Below are 16971 nucleotides of genomic sequence, written 5' to 3'. Positions count from 1 at the left end.
CCATCCGCCATGACCAGGGCCTCCAAGCCCTCCGTTTTTTCCTCTCCAGACGTCCCCAACAGTACCCTTCCACTGACACTCTCATTCGTTTGGCTGAACTGGTCCTCACCCTTAACAATTTCTCCTTTGAATACTCCCACTTCCTCCAGACCAAAGGGGTAGCCATGGGCACATGTATGGGCCCCAGCTATGCCTGTCTCTTTGTTGGCTATGTAGAACAGTTGATCTTCTGTAATTACACTGGCACCACTCCCCACCTCTTCCTCCACTACATTGATGACTGCATTGGCGCCACCTCGTGCTCCTGCGAGGAGGTTGAGCAATTCATCAACTTCACCAACACATTCCACCCTGACCTTAAATTTGCCTGGACCATCTCTGACACCTCCCTCCCCTTCCTGGACCTCTCCATCTCCATTAGTGACGACCGACTTGACACTGACATTTTTTACAAACCCACCGACTCCCACAGCTACCTGGATTACACCTCTTCCCACCCTATCTCTTGCAAAAATGCCATCCCGTATTCCCAATTTCTCCGCCTCTGCCATATCTGCTCCCAGGAGGACCAGTTCCACCATAGAACACACCAGATGGCCTCCTTCTTTAGAGACCGCAATTTCCCTTCCCACGTGGTTAAAGATGCCCTCCAACGCATCTCGTCCACATCCCGCACCTCCACCCTCAGACCCCACCCCTCCAACCGTAACAAGGACAGAATGCCCCTTGTGCTCACCTTCCACCCTACAAACCTTCGCATAAACCAAATCATCCGCTCACCCGTGAGGCAGCAGTGGTAACCACACAGCCACCGCATCTCCGTAAAAGATGACATTCCACAGATTTGTATTAATGAATGCAAGACATTAGTGTGTGCAGAGCCACGTTTCTTCCATCTTAAAGCGAAGTCGATACAATCTCTTGCATTGAATCATGAAAATAATTTGTTGTGGTGTGCTTATTGTGATTTATTCCACTCTTAAAGATGAGATGTATCACAAATCAAGTACTTTAGAAAGACAGTAATCAAAACAAAATATACAGAGTGGATACCAGCTCCAATTTCTGATGCCAGCCCAACTGATGAGCTGGTCAATAAATACATTTCAATCACTATGGCTTTTACAGTTTTTATGAAATTAACTAATGTTTATTTTTGTGTTGATGATGATTTTGCTATTTTCAATGCAATGCCACCAGAACCTATTATTTCTTTACTTGCATTGTAGTCCAATTATAATGTCTTTTTACCTTAAAGCCTCTTTTTTCCATTTGTTTCATATGAGCTATGGCTTATTCTCAACCCTTCATCACAATGTTGAAGTCGAACACTGCGGCCTGAGCACAAAAATCATGGCTGCACCTCCAAGGGTTTGCTACATTGTCAGCAGTGCTGTCTGTTGGTTGAGATGCTAAAGAGAAGCCCTGTCTGTCCTCTCAGGTGGCTGTAAAGGAATACAGGTGGCCTCGCCAATATTTATCCATGAATAAACATCATCAAACAGATTATCTGGTCTATATCACACTCTTTTAGCAGGAGCTTGATGTGTGCAAATTTGCTGCTGATTTCCCACAGTTCAATCGTGATCACACTTTAAAAGTATATCATTTTGCTGTAAAATATTTGAAACGTCCAGTGGTCACAAGTGCCAGGTTTTATTTTTCCTTCCTGTTTAATCATTTCTGCGTTCCACCCCACAGAAGTTCTTTTCTTTCATTCATTCCTCCTGCATTTCTCTGTCACTGTATTTACTTAAAATGTATTGCTTTTATAATTATTTCCAGCTATGAAATAAGGTCATTGACCTGAAATGAGATGCCTGTTTCTTTCTCCATAGACACTGCTGGAAATGTTGATTATTTCCAGCATCTAAAGTATTTTACTTTTGTGTGGCAGTTCTTCCAAATGGTTTCAAAGTACATTGTTTCTAATGAAGGATCATATCAGCCTCAAAACATTAACTCTGTTTCTCTCTCCACAAATGCTGCCAGAGCTGCTGAGTTTCTTGAATAGTTTCTGTTTATATTTCAGATTTCCAGCATTTGCAGTATTTCACTTTTATTTGGTTGAAAAACCCCTATTACAATACTCTTTAACCTCAATTTTAACACAGAGATCACAACCAAAAAGAGAAAGTGTTGAAGTATTTTGAAATTAACTCTTTTTAATCAATCAATTTTGATACACATCCCACACAGATGGGACTTGAACCTGGATCTTTCTGGTCTATGAGAGAGGGACATTACCACTGCACCAGATGAGCCCAAATTGTTGTGCACAAGCGTTCTCATAATCTATCTACTTATTAAAATATTTTTAGTTCATTTTAGGGAAATCATGGATCACATTTAAGTGGAGATTTAATCCATTCCTCATTCACAGGTGTAATGTTCAAATTAAACCATAACTATTAATCTCTAGGTTAGATGCTTTTATTGTTCACTGTTAAATTCTGACTAATCATCGTGATTTGTGCACAATCAGGTCACAAGTGGCTGATCTGAACTTCTACTATTCTACTATTAACAGAACCATCAGGTTTTAAAATAGACATACCAGAGGATGTAGTAATCAGTTTTCAACTTCCAGCATGCTTTTCTCTGACACAAGTCTGTGGTCATCATGAAGTACTAGGGTTTTTCAACAAGTAACACTCATAGTAAATTAAATTAGAAATTCAGAATTAAGGAAACATTGCTGTCTAACCAGATAAGCCAAGGAACTGATCTACAGTTTGTCACAATCAATTGTTAACCATTCTAATGACATGGAAAGAAAATTAACAGAATTATAAATGCTATTCTGTGTTATCCTGTGGGATTTAAAACTCGAGGTCAGTTGACCTGTGTAGCATGTTGTCTTTTCTTTTCACCCATAAACTGACATTGTATCCCGTGCTATTATCAAAAAAAAACTCTTAAAAAAAATCTAGTGACAGTACCCCAATTTTAAGAGGGCCATGACTAATAGGAACACTTCAATGAGACAATGGTTGATCTGCTACCTTACATCATGTACCTGCATTTGTTCCTTATCCCTTTTGATATCTTTGATTCACAAAAATCATTCAATCTGTGATTAAAGATTAAGATTAGACCAGGCAAAAACAGCCAAATTTGCAGAAAATTTCAGACTTTAGTTTGGAGCATCCATGTCTGTCCACCATCTACCAGGCACAAGTCAGGAGTGTGATGGGATACTCCCCACATATCTGGATGAGTGCAGCTCCAACAACCCCCAGGGAGCTTCATACTATTCAGGCTGCTTGATTGGCACCACATCCAAAAACATTCACTCCCTCCACCACTAACACGCAGTTGCAGCAATATTTCAATCTACAAGATGCATTACAGAAATTCAGCATAGAAACCCAAGACCACCACTACTTAGAAGGACAAGGGCAACTGATAAATGGAAACACCACCAACCACAAGTTTTTTTTCCAAGACAGGTACCATCCCGATTTGGAAAAATATCACCATTCCTTTAGTGTTACGGGGTCAAAATCTTGGAACTTCCTCCCTAACAGCACTGTGTGTCCATCTACACCAAATGAACTACAGCAATTCAAGAAAGTGACCTGTTACCTTTTCGAAGGCATCTAGAGACAGGAAATTTTAAGTACTGTCCTAGCCAGTAAAGCTCACACGTTATGAATGAATAAAAAAATGTATATTCCGTTATGAGTGCCATAGCCACATTTCTAATAGGCAACTGCTGTGTAAACTTGTCAGACTGCAAACTGGATTCTCAACTAATAGTGCTACTACAGGTGAAGTGAACACCAACTACCTGAGTGAAATTTCAGTGGAATTGTAGAATTGAAAATGGGAATTTTACTTTCCAAGCCAGGACTTTTCTCTTTGGATCAACATCTGGACCTCAGGGTCACATGAGAGTTATAGCCTGGCATTGCATGGGAAACAGTCACCTGGCTGTGATTTTCCTTCAATTAGTTCTGAATGGACAGTGGATGGGCTCGCTAATGACAAGGGGCCTCTCAAAGCTGGATGGCCACTGGGGAGCATGGAAAGGGCAGCAAATTAGGTAGAAGAGACAGAAGGTGCCGCCATTTTCAGGTGCTCTGCCTCCACCTTCAATTTTGAAATTTAAGAATGTCTTCAGCAGCTGAACTCCAAGGCCAGTCAAACCAAGCAGGGTGATGAGATGGGAGAGGTTCTCCAAATCTACCTGAACTGTTGGGCCCCAATCCATCACCAGGAGAATCGACGTTTCAATCCAGTTTCCAATGCCTCAGGAGCCCAGGCCATAGGTCTGAATGGACCTTTAACCATTCCTTATCTTGTCCTGTTGTCCCAGGAGTGGGACAAAGCCAGAAACCTGACATACCAGATAGTGGCGTGAATTTCTGGGTCCCATACTTACCCACCACAGGGGCTTGAAAATCCTGTCAAAAGGGCCCATGAGAAAGTTATGAATACAACAAAGTCTAGAAACTTAACCTGAAACTTTCCTCCTCTGTATATCTTGTATGAAACTTATTTTCAAGAGTGATGTTGAAATTCTACCCAACAATTACATGATAAATTAAAGAATTGCAGATACTGGAAATCTGAAACAAAAACAGAAATTGATGAAGAAACTCAGTAGGTCTGATGGCATCTGGGAAGAGAGAAGCAGAGTTAACATTTCAAGTCACTCTGTCTTTCTCTCTACCGATGCTGCTAGACCTGTTGAGTTTCTCCAGAATTTTCTATTTTTGAACTAAGTAATAAATGTTGCAATGTTTTATTCCTACACATTTATAGTTATTGTAAATAGGCTTGAAAGATCTCCAGGTAGAAAGTGAGGTCTGCAGATACTGGAGATCAGAGTCGAGAGTGTGTTGCTGGAAAAGCACAGCAGGTCAGGCAGCATCCGAGGAGCAGAAGAATTGACATTTAGGGCATAAGCCCTTCATCAGGAATGAGGGCTCATTCTTGATGAAGGGATTATGCTTGAAACGTCGATTCTCCTGCTCCTCGGATGCTGTCTGACTTGCTGTGCTTTTGAAAGATTGCCAGAAAGTTTGATGACTTTCCCAGATAAACCTGATGCCATGTTTGCCAGAAGTCTGGATTTGTATTTCACACAGTTTCACATGGATATTGTGTAAAGCTCCCTATTTTAGGAAACTCTGCATTTTTCAGAGTCCTATGTTAATTGTATGTTCATTAGGTGTTTAATTTGATTTGGGTAGTGGGTATTAACTGGGGATACAATTTTATTCATATGTATTGGAACATATATTGGAATGCAAAGGAAGATAGGTAGGTCAGAGAAACTCATTGTGGGCCTGCTCCTGGTCCTAACCAAGGCGGCCATTAACAGGTTGAGACAATAGACTGTGGAGAGGATTGCTAGATCTGACTGCTTGCCTCTTGTCTGCAGTAATATTTATGCTGAAGTATTCCTGAAGTTGGATCATATGGTGTCCACTAGCAGGCTTAAGGCCTTACCCAACCTGCAAGTGACATGGAGGTTCTAATGCATTATTCCCACATCATTGACATTTTAATCTAAATTTAAATATTCCTTTGAACATCTGTTTATGTTAATGCCTATTTAACATATTACTTTTAAAAATGTGGTTGAATTTGTTTATTTTAAATCTGTTTTTCAAAAGAATATATATGAGCAGACTGAATCTGTACTTGTTGGATTGGAGGAGAATTATATGCAATATATAGATCTGTCAAACAAATTTAGAACTATACAAACACTAGGCTTCATCCTGGCTACTTGAGTTGCAACAACCTCAATCTGGATTTACACTATAGCTTTAACAACAATATGAAAAAAACACTGATTCCTTCTAATACTAAAGGTGTAATATAAATTCACATATGCAGAAAAGCTATTCTTCCTTACCATGTATCTTAGAAGAGTGAAGCGCAGTCTTAACTGTGGTACTAATATCAAAGTGAAGCACATGAAATAAAACAGAGAACATATTAACACAGCCATAAGTTCAATTAACTTACAAATATATTTGTCAGACAACAGACTGAAATACTAAAATACTAAAACTTATCTAACAATGAGTACACAGATGCCCAGTGGACAATTCAATTCATGATTCTGTTTATGAAAATGCTACTAGGTCTAACTACTCCTGTGTGCAATTTGTAACAGAGACTGGGCCACTTAAAGGCTCTGTGTTAATTTACTGATAATATTTTGGATTAGCTCTGAGCCTTTAAACTCAATGATGGTGAGAGGGGTGTAACTAACAACCAACTCTACCATCAGTGTCAACCTTAAGTTGAAGTAGTTTCTCTCCATCTGACACAATCAGAACTGTATTCTCCCATAAGACACAGAGAAGAGCTGTAGCCCTAAATGAAGTTCAACTAGCTCATTGTGGGAAGTTACTGCTACCACGAGCTGAGTCGGCATACCTGTGAGCAGCCATACACAAAGTCGTCAAAGACATGAAACTTCAATCGATTCTGTCCAGCTGATCACCAGCTTCACAAACTAGATTGCTGCGCAATCAGCAAATCTCATTTGTCAGATGCCAACAACACCTAGCATTTATACACTGCCTTTAGCATAGTAAACTCTCCCAGGGGAGTCCAGAGGAATGTTATCAGACTAAATTTGACACTGAGCAGCCTGGAACTTGACGATTGGTTTCAGAGTTAAAAAGTTAAAAAAGGTATACTATTAGTGGGAGAACCTTGGGAAAGTGCAAGTCCTCTAATCTCTGACCAGTGACAATAAGCGGCTGCTAATCTTGTGAATGATCTGCAGGTGAAACAGGACTGACAAGGACAGGAACTTGTTTACTAAACAGAAAACAGGAAAAAAAGTACTGTTTCTGATCATCTGGTATTGAAATGGCACACCTATAACCTTCAACTGTCCTATAGTCTCCTCCCCTCATGCAGCATATCTGAAATATAAATGTACCTGTTCTAGTAATTTTACATGACTGATTGTATAAGGAAAATCTCACTATCAGGCCTCACTGAAAAAATTCTCATTAATATCAACCCATTCCTGTCGCACTTTTAGAAAACTTAATTTGTTAGTGATTATTGTTGACACACTGTTGGCACTCTGCTTGGAAGATTTATTATGCTGGACAGTGAAAGGAAACTCAGTTAAATAATCTGGAGAAGAGATAATCATTTACCCTGGGATTCTTTCTGCCAGGCTCTTAATTTCTGAATGCTTTCAGAAGATCAAACCTCATATGTTTGCTCGCTTTCCTCACATTTTTGTTGTTAATTAATTTCTTCAAATGTGTTACCCACATTTAATTATTATAGAAATTACTGTTTTCTCCAAAAAAAGCAACCAAAATTGAAAACAAAGTAATACATCAAACCTAATTCTTAGCAATGGTTCAACTGCAAGCAATTACAACAAGCAATCTGTAAGTGATTTCATATCAGGAGACACAGGTTTTTGAAGAAACATTATGACTTCCGATGTTTATTTCACTTACACATCTAAAACAAAATCTACATCAATCAACAAAATGAGAATAAAGGTGCAATGTAATACAATATAGAATACAATTCAATATCCTTTTTCCATCATGTGTACATCATTGTAGGAGTACAGTGAAAAGCTTTTACAATGTCTATCTTCTCATGGCGCCATCTTAGGTACAAATCTTAGGTATGATTCTCAGATATAGCAGAGGAATAAAAGTAATTGCATTACTGACAGAATTGAAAGTTGACATCCATATGTTGAGTCAGGCAGCAGAAGAGTTTCAGAGGTTACATGTTTTAGTGTAAATCTATAGCTTCGCACAGACACAAGTTACCATCTTTCCTTTCCGGATCTTTTCCTTATCCAGAAATCAACTACTTCATTTCAGAAGAGCCGAAGTCTTTGTTTTAAACAGAACAAATTAAAAACAAAAATGCCTAGGTACACTCGGATCATTGTAACATTAACCAACAATCAAACGAAAAGCCATGAAGCTAAGTCAAAATGGCATTTAAGGCGGGATATAATACAGCCCAACCCCGTGAACATCCTCTCCAATGCTACCCAACACAAAGGTGACCATGATAGAGAGGCAAATTGTCGGATCACAATCCCTCCATGGCCTGCTGCCTAGACCTATTGATAGCCATTTTGATTCTGCCCTGGAGTAGGCCCACAAGGAGATCCTCTATTCGCCTTTCTCCTTTGTACTAGGTGCCCAAAGATCAGGAACATGGGGCTGAAGTGAAAACAAAAGTGCAAGAAAGTAAATGAATAGGAGGTTCAACCTCCCACAGCCTACATACATATGATCCATGGACACCACTGCATCATTGAAAAGTCAATTGGCCTTGGAAAAATCCGACTCCTACTCTTTTAAATAAAAGGAAAGGTAAAGTCGTCATTGTCTTACAAAACCATGGAATTGCTCTCTCATTAGAGAAAGAAGACTGGTGGTGGCTTAACCTGAGAATCACCAGGCCTCAGGCAAGGGGAGAGGTTGAGAGGGAAAATCCTTCACGATAACCTCAACTGGTGTGGGAATTAAACCCATGTTGTTGGTGTCACTCTGCATCGCAAGCCAGAAAACTGAGATATTTAAATGGAATATATTCACTAAATTAAAACAAATTAAGAATAGTACACCAGGGGCACTGTTACATGAATCAACATCTCAAAGGATACACAGAAAATTTCAAATTGGGATGTAATTTGGTGAGGTTAGTGAAGCATCCCAGCTCCAGTGGTACCCACTTTTCATGAAAAGCTCACAATCTGCCAGTGGACTTGGTCTCCTCCCCTAGAAGGACCCCTGGGCATAGAGAAAACCATATTAGAGAGGCAGGCAATCCCCCTGCACAGTCCACTTCCAGGACCGACTGAGAGCTACTTTGGCTAGGTCTAGATGTAGACCCATGAGGAGGTCTTCCAATGTCCTGGACCTCATCCACACCAAATGCTTAAAGATCAGGAGCTTGGGGCTGAAGTGCAACCAAAAGGACAACAAAGATTTCTTTTAATAAATGAAAAGGGGATGCAACCTCCTATAATCTTTATATATCTGATTGACAGACTCCACAGTACGACAGAAAGACAATCAGCCTGGGAAGAACACTGGCTTTTTAAAAAAGGGCCAGACTGCCACATGCAACAGCTGATTTGGACGCACCTATAGTCTCAGAGCTTGGCTTGCCTCATGTATCCTACAAAATGTCCTGGAGGTATGGCACAGAGTATAGCTACGTCATATATCCTGGAATGGCTTTTCTAGGCGGGTCATCCTTGGTGACTGAGCACTGAGCTTTATAGAGATGCATAAGTAGCTGTGAGGGGAGAAAGGACATCTGCCTGACTAGTCGGATCAACCAAATCAACCCAATGGGGTGAAAGATATCACAGCAAAATGAAACTTACACCAAAGAACCCAACTTGTTTATTTTAAATAAATAAAACAAAATCACAAACAGAAATAAAACAAGACCTCCCAGGAACGCTATAACTTAACCCCAGAAAGCAAAAACAAAAGGAGAAATTAATCAAAATGTCACGGGGTGGGTGCAAATAATGCACCCCAGATCCTGTGATGATGAATTCAGTTCTTCCCTGAAACAAAATTAACCAACTTGTTCAGATGGTTATGAGAAACCTTTTAAGTAGGTAGAAACCTGGGCTTTTTTCTGTCAAGCTAGGAATACTACTACTGTACCACAAAGCACGCTACTGTATTTTTCATTTTGATAGACTTATCACCAAATCACTCATCAGGGACAGTACAACGACAACAAAAATAGAGGCATGTTGGAAGACAGGTGGGAACTCAATTAAAATGGACTGTTTTTATTCACTTGGAAGGTTCATGGGCCTCACTGGCTGGACAGCATTTAATGCCCATCCTTAGTTGCCCTTTATAAAGTGGTGGTGTGTTGCCTTTTTTAACTGCTGTAATCCATTTGCTGTAGGTAGACCCCCAATACCATTAGGAAGGAATGCTGGAAGTGACAATAATACCCTCCAGGCCCTGTAGTACTCACCTCTCTCTCAAGGCTTTGAGGGTTAACACCCGGTTCCTTTTTTTTAATATATCTCCACCAAACCACCCGTGCATCTAACTAAATAAATGAAGTACAAGCAACAGCAGCGAAACAATAATAAAGTGGGGGAAAGATAGAGAGAGAGTGAGGAGACTAAATTTGAAGAGGGTTGGAGGGATAATAAGGTACTCTACCCCCTCCAATGCCCGCCTCCCTCTGAAATGTACTCTTTCTCTTCTATATCTGGAAGTGTAATCACATACAATTGAACGGCTTTTCTTTTCTACCATCAAATCACCAAATTTTAATATATTTACCATCATCAATAAATCACCCATATTTCCAATGACTCAAATTATGTGCGTTGCCCAGCAAGTGCAATGCAATACCATGAAATGTGAGGGAGAGAGGGAGTGGGCTAAATGAGGCAGATATGGCACTGTTTCGCCCTGGAGTGCCCACCTCTTTCTAAAAGCATCAATAGTATTGGTGGGCATTGTGTGCTCCCTCTCCAATGACAACTAGGCATGAACATAGCCACGGAACAGGGGCAGACAATCAACAAACATGACACTCTCCACTGCACTCAGCTCTTTTCTTTTATAAACCGACATTTTCCTAGCCCACTTCAGTTCTGAGGAAGGGTCACTTGACTGGAAACATTAACTCTGATTTCTCTCCACAGATGCTGCCAAACCTGCTGAGCTTGTCCAAAGGTTTGTGTTTTAATTTCTTTTATACCCAGAAGTGCTATCGCGCACAGCTGAATTTTCTTTTCCATAACACCTGTGGTATATTTTTCATATGTTAACCACCATCTGTAAAGCATCTGTTTTCCAATTGATTAATGTGCATGCAAAGCCGGTTAAAGGAAATGCAGTATACCAAAGATGATGGAAAGCTCAGGAGAGAGGGAAGAGAGATGGAGCACTGTATTCCATATGGTTCCTATCTCTCTCTCTCAAAACATCAAGGCTGTCAGTACAATACAGAGGCATGAACATAGCCATGGAAATCAAGAAACTATGACCCCCCTCTACTGCCTGCTGAACATCCAATTCCTTTTATTTGAAAATTTCAAATCAGCTTTTTCAGAAATATTATCACACACCCCTGGAGCAGGTGGAATCTGAACATGGATCTCCTGGTCCAAGCTAGGAACTTTACTGCCACACCTCAAGACCCACTTTATTGAGCTTGTTACTCTTGGTTGGCCATTGCCCACCTGTTTCCTGTTCCAAGATGAAATCACTCTCAGACCCATCCCATATTTTCAAACAGATCTTTTGCAGGAACAAGGGTGGCATCACGATATGATTCCCTTATGGAAATCATAGAATTCCTATGGTGTAGAAGCAGGCCATTCAGCCCATCAAGTCCACACTGACCCTCCAAAGACAACCCCACCCATACCTACCCTGCCTCCTTTATCCTTGTAACACTGTATTTCCCATGATTAATCCCATCTAGCACATCCCTGGACACTATGAACAATTTAGCATGGCCAATCCACATAATGTGCACATCTTTGGACTGTGGGAAGAAACCAGAACACCTGGAGGAAATCACACAGACATGGGGAGAATGTGCAGCCTTGTAGACCTATATTTAATCTTTGCATTTCTAATGCGGTCCCTATTCTGTTGTGAGTGCTATAAATAGCTAGTATCAAGTTACACTGCGAGGCCTTATCTGCTCTTCCTTTGAACAACAGTGGAACATTATGTATATGATACTCAAACTTTGCTGACTATTAATATTAGCAAATAGCTGATTGATCTGTTGGATCACTAATATTAAGAATGCACTGGTCACTTCGAAACTTTATTCATTAAACTTAGAAAGGGATTGGATTCAATGTTTCAGCTGCACAAAGCTCTGGTTAGATCACACCTGGTATAGTGAGAACAGTTCTGGACGCCACCACTAGGAAAGATATATTGGCCTGACAGGAAGTGTTATGTAGACCTACTAGAATGATACCTGGACTGCAAGGGCTAAATTATGAGGAGAGATTACACAAACTAGGGCTGAATTGCCCAGAATTTAGAAATTTGGGATAATTCAAATGAAGTTTTTAACATGTAAAACAGTACAGAACAAGTCAATACAGGGTTCGTACAACATAAAAATAAATATCAGCTCCAGATTTTCAATATTTTAAATGTCTGAATAGTTGGATTTCTTTGATTTCGGAGTCTCGGACCAGGGGGTGGAGTTGAAAATTAAAGTCAGATCTGCCAGGCATGAAATTAGGGGAACACTTCTGAATGGAAAGAATGTAAGATGTTTGCACCTCTCTTCTACATTGAGCAGTTGAAGCTAGTTTATTTGTTCATCTTAAATCTGTGATTTTTCTTGTAAACCAATGTTTTTGGGAAATTTGGAAATCTGGAGTGTAATGGTTTCTGTGTTTTTAAAATTTTGTTCACAGGATATGGGTGTTGTTGGTCAGGCCAGTATTGATTGCCCATCATAATTACCCAGAGGACAGTTCATATTGCTTGGGTCTGGAGTTACATGTAGGCCAGACTGGGGTAAAGTCAGTTGACAGTCAAGCCTGAGAGACTAAATGGCCAAGTTCTTTGTTCCTACAATTTAAGTTTAAAAATGATTTCTTCACCTTGTTTTTAGAACTTGTTTTTCATTGCAATACCCCATCAAATAAAAATACCCAAGTTATACATATTGTGACAGGTGCTGTCCAGCTATTAAGAGATTTGCAAAGGAGTAGCTGACATGGTTTTCAGACAGCTTTTCTTTGCAATTAACCTCAACAAAATATGTTGCCTGTGCAGGTCTTAAACCAAAGTGTTTCAGAAGTTCAAGTTTCTGCTTGTTCTTGCCTGTTTGAAAGACATTAAATGTTCTCATATGACCTGTACGCACATTGTTCTTTTTAATGTCTGTTATTACAACTGAGTACAACATAATCGGAAAATGTTGGCACTCACGTGCCTCGGCCAGCTGCCTCTAGAGAATAATTGTTTAAACCAGTCTCTGTTACAGTAAAAGCATGGAAACAGGAGTTGGCCAGTTCACTCCCCAAACCTGCTCTGTCACCCAAAGTGATCTGTGACTGAACATATACAACTACCTATGGCTACATATTCTTTAATATCTTATGTTAACAGAGATCTATCCATCTCAAATTTAAAAGTCACAGTTATCTCGCATCAAGTAGTATTTCCATAGGAAAGATTGAAACTTTTTGTCATCTTCTCCATATCACTCCTGGGAAGCCTCGCTATAATTTTAAGCTGTGTCCCTTTATCCTAGATACCTGAACCAGCAGAATTCGTTTCATCAACCCTTTCCATTTCCCTTCGTTTCTTGGAATCCTCATCCTTAAATCTTCTAATCTCTAGAGAAACCCCATGCAGGGTTATGCTATAAACTTGATGGACTGACTGGCCTCTTTCTGCACCATAGGGATTCTATGATTCTATATAAACTACTTTGTGTAATTTTTGCTTGTCATTTAACTCTTGAATCTCAGACACCATTCTAGAAAATCCTTCGTGGCCAAGTGTTCTTCCTGAGCTGGGACCCAGAACTGCTCTTTGTATCCCATGTGTGGTTTATCTGGGGCTTGTTCTAGCTGCAGCATTTCCAACATTTTGTATTTTCTTCCATTGAGAATTAAAGGCTCGCATTTCACATATCATTTTGATTTGTTTTTATGCTTATTCATAGCATTTTAATAATATACAATATGGAGCCCTAAGCCCTGTAATTTCAACTCAGATCCATGCAGGGCACCACTAATTGTAACCTGTCCATTTGAGTACCTGCCTCCTATTCTTTCTCTGTCCTAGCTGCTGAATTGTTTCCTTAACCAGGTCAACCATTTTAATTCTGTGACGTTCTGTTTTAGCTAACAGTTTCTTAGGATGGCCTTGTAGAAGTCCATTTAAATAACATTCCCTTGTCTATAATTTTATTCATCTCCTCATTAAATTCAGTCAAAATTCAGCAAGGAACTACTCAGCCATGCTGACTCTCTCTGACCAGCTGAAAATTGTCAAAGTGTCAATTGCTCGATGTCTAATTATATAGAAATTTCCTAATAATAGATGCTAAATTAATGAAGTTATAACTTCTTGATTTCCATCTGCCACAGTTCTTGAATAGCAGAGTGATTTTTCAATTTTCCAATCTGCAGGACAGGTTCCCAACTGACAGAACTTTGGAAAATTATCATTAGGAACATCTGAAATGGTGGAAGAAAGTGAGCACTGCAGATGCTGGCGATCAGAGTCGAAGAGTGTGGTACTGGAAAAGCAGAATCGGTCAGGCAGCATCCAAGGAGCAGGAGAATCAATGTTTTGAGCATAAGCTCTTCATCAGGAATTCCATCTATGCTTTTCCAGCACCACACTCTTTGACCTCTGAAATGATCCCTATTTTGAAACACTGCGATGGAAAGCATCCAGTGTTAGGATTTGCCATTTTCTCCATTAGCTTCTTCATTATTGTATTTTTTAATGTTAATTTTATTTAGTCCTTGACTTTTGCCCTTTTGGGACATAACCGAATTCCATTTTTTTTTTGAACACCTACATTGGCCTTATTCTTTTTCCTCTGAACAGATTTGCCAGGTTTACATGAGACAATCTCTGTGCAATCTCATTGACGTCAACATCTCCTAAATAAAAGACTGCAGAGGCAGTCTTGGGGCCTAACATGGATCAAACAACTGAATTCCAAAGATGAAGTGAGAATGACTCCCTGTGGCATCAAGACAGCCACTGACTGACTGTGGCACAAAGGAATCTGAGCAAAATTGAAGTTAATATGAATTGGGGGCTTATTCTCTGCTGGTTAGAGTCACATCTAGCTTAAAGGAAGATGGTTGTGACTCTAGCCATGCTCTTCCAGTACAACTACAAAACTGTCATCTACCTGGCAATGCAGAAAATTGTCCACATATGTTCTGTGCACTAAAAGGTGAAATTCAACCATCAAGGCCAATTACGGTCTTTTCAGTCTACTCTTGATCATCAGTAAAATTATGATGGAATCATCATCAATGCTATCAAGCAGCAATAACTTGCACACTAACACCCAGTTTGGATTTTCATAGTGTTGTCTGATAGGGTAAACCCCAGGATGTTATTATGGAGGAGGTTCAATAATGGGATGCCATTGAACATCAAGAAGCAGTGGTTAGATTCTCTCTTGTTAGAGATGGTCAATGCCGGGTTGTTGAGTGGTGTGAATGTTATAATTAGCTCGGTTGGTTGGATGACTAGTTTGCAATGCTAAGTAACATCAACAGTGTGGGTTTAATTCTTACACTGGCTGAGGTTACTATGGAGAACTCTCCTTCTCTCAACCCACCTCCTTGCTTGAGGTATGGTGACCCTCAGGTTAAACCACCATCAATCATTGCACTCTGTAATGAATACCCACCAAATTGTTTGATCGGACTATGGTGACGTTACCTTATTGTATTTGGTAGTATGGTGGACTGTCACGTTAAGAGTCCAATCATGTGATGTCATGGTTGATAATGTCATCATGTGATCGGAATCTTAAAGTGACAGTCCATCATACTACCAAACACACAAGCTACTGTTAACTCGGCACGCAATTCTATGATTTTTCTATGTTTCACACTCTGCACAGTAGCAAATTCTGTTTACTTGCACTCAGAATCTCTATGCTGCTTCAAAGGGAGATGTATTGCTGAAGCTGTCTTGTCACCAATCAGCAGTGCTTGTGCTCTGTAATATAAATTAATGTGATTGTTTGAAATTTGGCATTCTTGCATTTGTCCTGACAAGTGCAGGTTGAAAGGTTTAACAACATGTCTCCCTTTCCAGGAAAATGCTATTAACTTAGACAGAGCTAATAACAGACACTTAAGTTACAACCATGAATTCAGCCTCCTGCTCATAGTAATTAATACCTATTTGCGTTAAAGCACTGTGAATGATTAATAGTTAACTGAGATTGATAAGCAGTTACTGATCACCACATAGCTTACCTAGCTTGCAACTTCTTTCACTGTTTTTGAAAGTTCCTAGTCAGATTTTAAATGTTAAACTAAATTTTAGCTTAAAAAATAAATACCAGAGAAATCCCACTTGTGCCAAGTTCCCGACTTTATCAATTTGCTAACGCTGTGCTCAGTTCAACGACGATTCTGTGCTCCACTCACACTGTGGGACATGCACCAAGTACCTGTGAGGTATGGCTGTTTTATACTAACTTACTCTCAGAAATATCACAAAGCAGTTTACAGAAATGAATCACAGTGAAACTCAATAACTGTTATTATGTAGGTAAGCAGCCTAGTCATTGTGTGCAGTGCAATGCCACACAAGGTGCAAGGAGTGGCCTGTTAGTCTGTTTTTCTGTTGAGGTACAATTTGTTGCCCAAGGAACCCAAGGGGAACTCAATATTCTTTGAATAACATCATGAAATCTTTAATATTAATCAAAACTAGTCTAATAGATAAACAAAGCTTTAGGTTTAAGAACCCATTTCAGGTTCTGCTACGATATTTCTTGAAAAGCAACGGGATTGAGGGGCAGATGAGTGTGGAGACTGGCAGTAGTGGAGGTTGCTCATAAAGCATCTTGATGTATTTTGCCAAAATTAATTTCCAGTGTGCAATAGAAAATCCTTGCGGTGTACAGTGAATTAACTTTAACATGCAGAAGGCAGAGGGGCTCTTTAGAACTGCATAATATACGATAATTTAAGAGTTCATTCTATTTCAGAAGATCAGTTTCAGTTACAAAAGAAGGATTTACTCTTGGGATTTTTAAAAAAAGACATTAAAATCGAAATGCAAGTTGTTATTCTTGTATCTTTTGGCACAAGCAGTGTACTGCAGTTACAGCTCTGGCTCTATTCTGACAGAATCTGCCCTTTATAGTTTATCAGCGGAGGAAACACCCATCAGTACTTCAATGCAGTGTATCATGAGCATCTCTCCGTGTAGGAGCTGCATAAGGACACTAACAATACTCATCGGG

The 16971-nt window shown here is 39.8% G+C and overlaps 1 protein-coding gene across 3 annotated transcripts in view; it reads right to left on the bottom strand.

Annotated features, from left to right (window-relative positions):
- The window catches only part of sgk2a (serum/glucocorticoid regulated kinase 2a), a 45843-nt gene extending 29720 nt beyond the window's left edge, over positions 1–16123 (bottom strand). Inside the window, exons 1-2 of one of the 3 annotated variants that reach the window (XM_072556380.1) lie at positions 16060–16123; positions 5873–5913 (exon numbers count right to left, since the gene is read on the bottom strand). The gene's annotated coding sequence lies outside the window, so the exon portion shown is untranslated. Of the gene's footprint in view, positions 1–5872; positions 5914–6402; positions 6505–6683; positions 6730–16059 lie in introns of those variants that run through there. The other 2 variants (XM_072556382.1, XM_072556379.1) reach the window with 2 other exon arrangements.
- Positions 16124–16971: the final 848 nt, after the last annotated feature.

Source organism: Chiloscyllium punctatum, chromosome 37 (assembly GCF_047496795.1).
Source record: "Chiloscyllium punctatum isolate Juve2018m chromosome 37, sChiPun1.3, whole genome shotgun sequence".
NCBI classification, from domain to species: domain Eukaryota; kingdom Metazoa; phylum Chordata; class Chondrichthyes; order Orectolobiformes; family Hemiscylliidae; genus Chiloscyllium; species Chiloscyllium punctatum.
The sequence above is the reverse complement of the archived record's forward strand: the minus strand, read 5'-3'. Positions and strand labels throughout refer to the sequence as shown.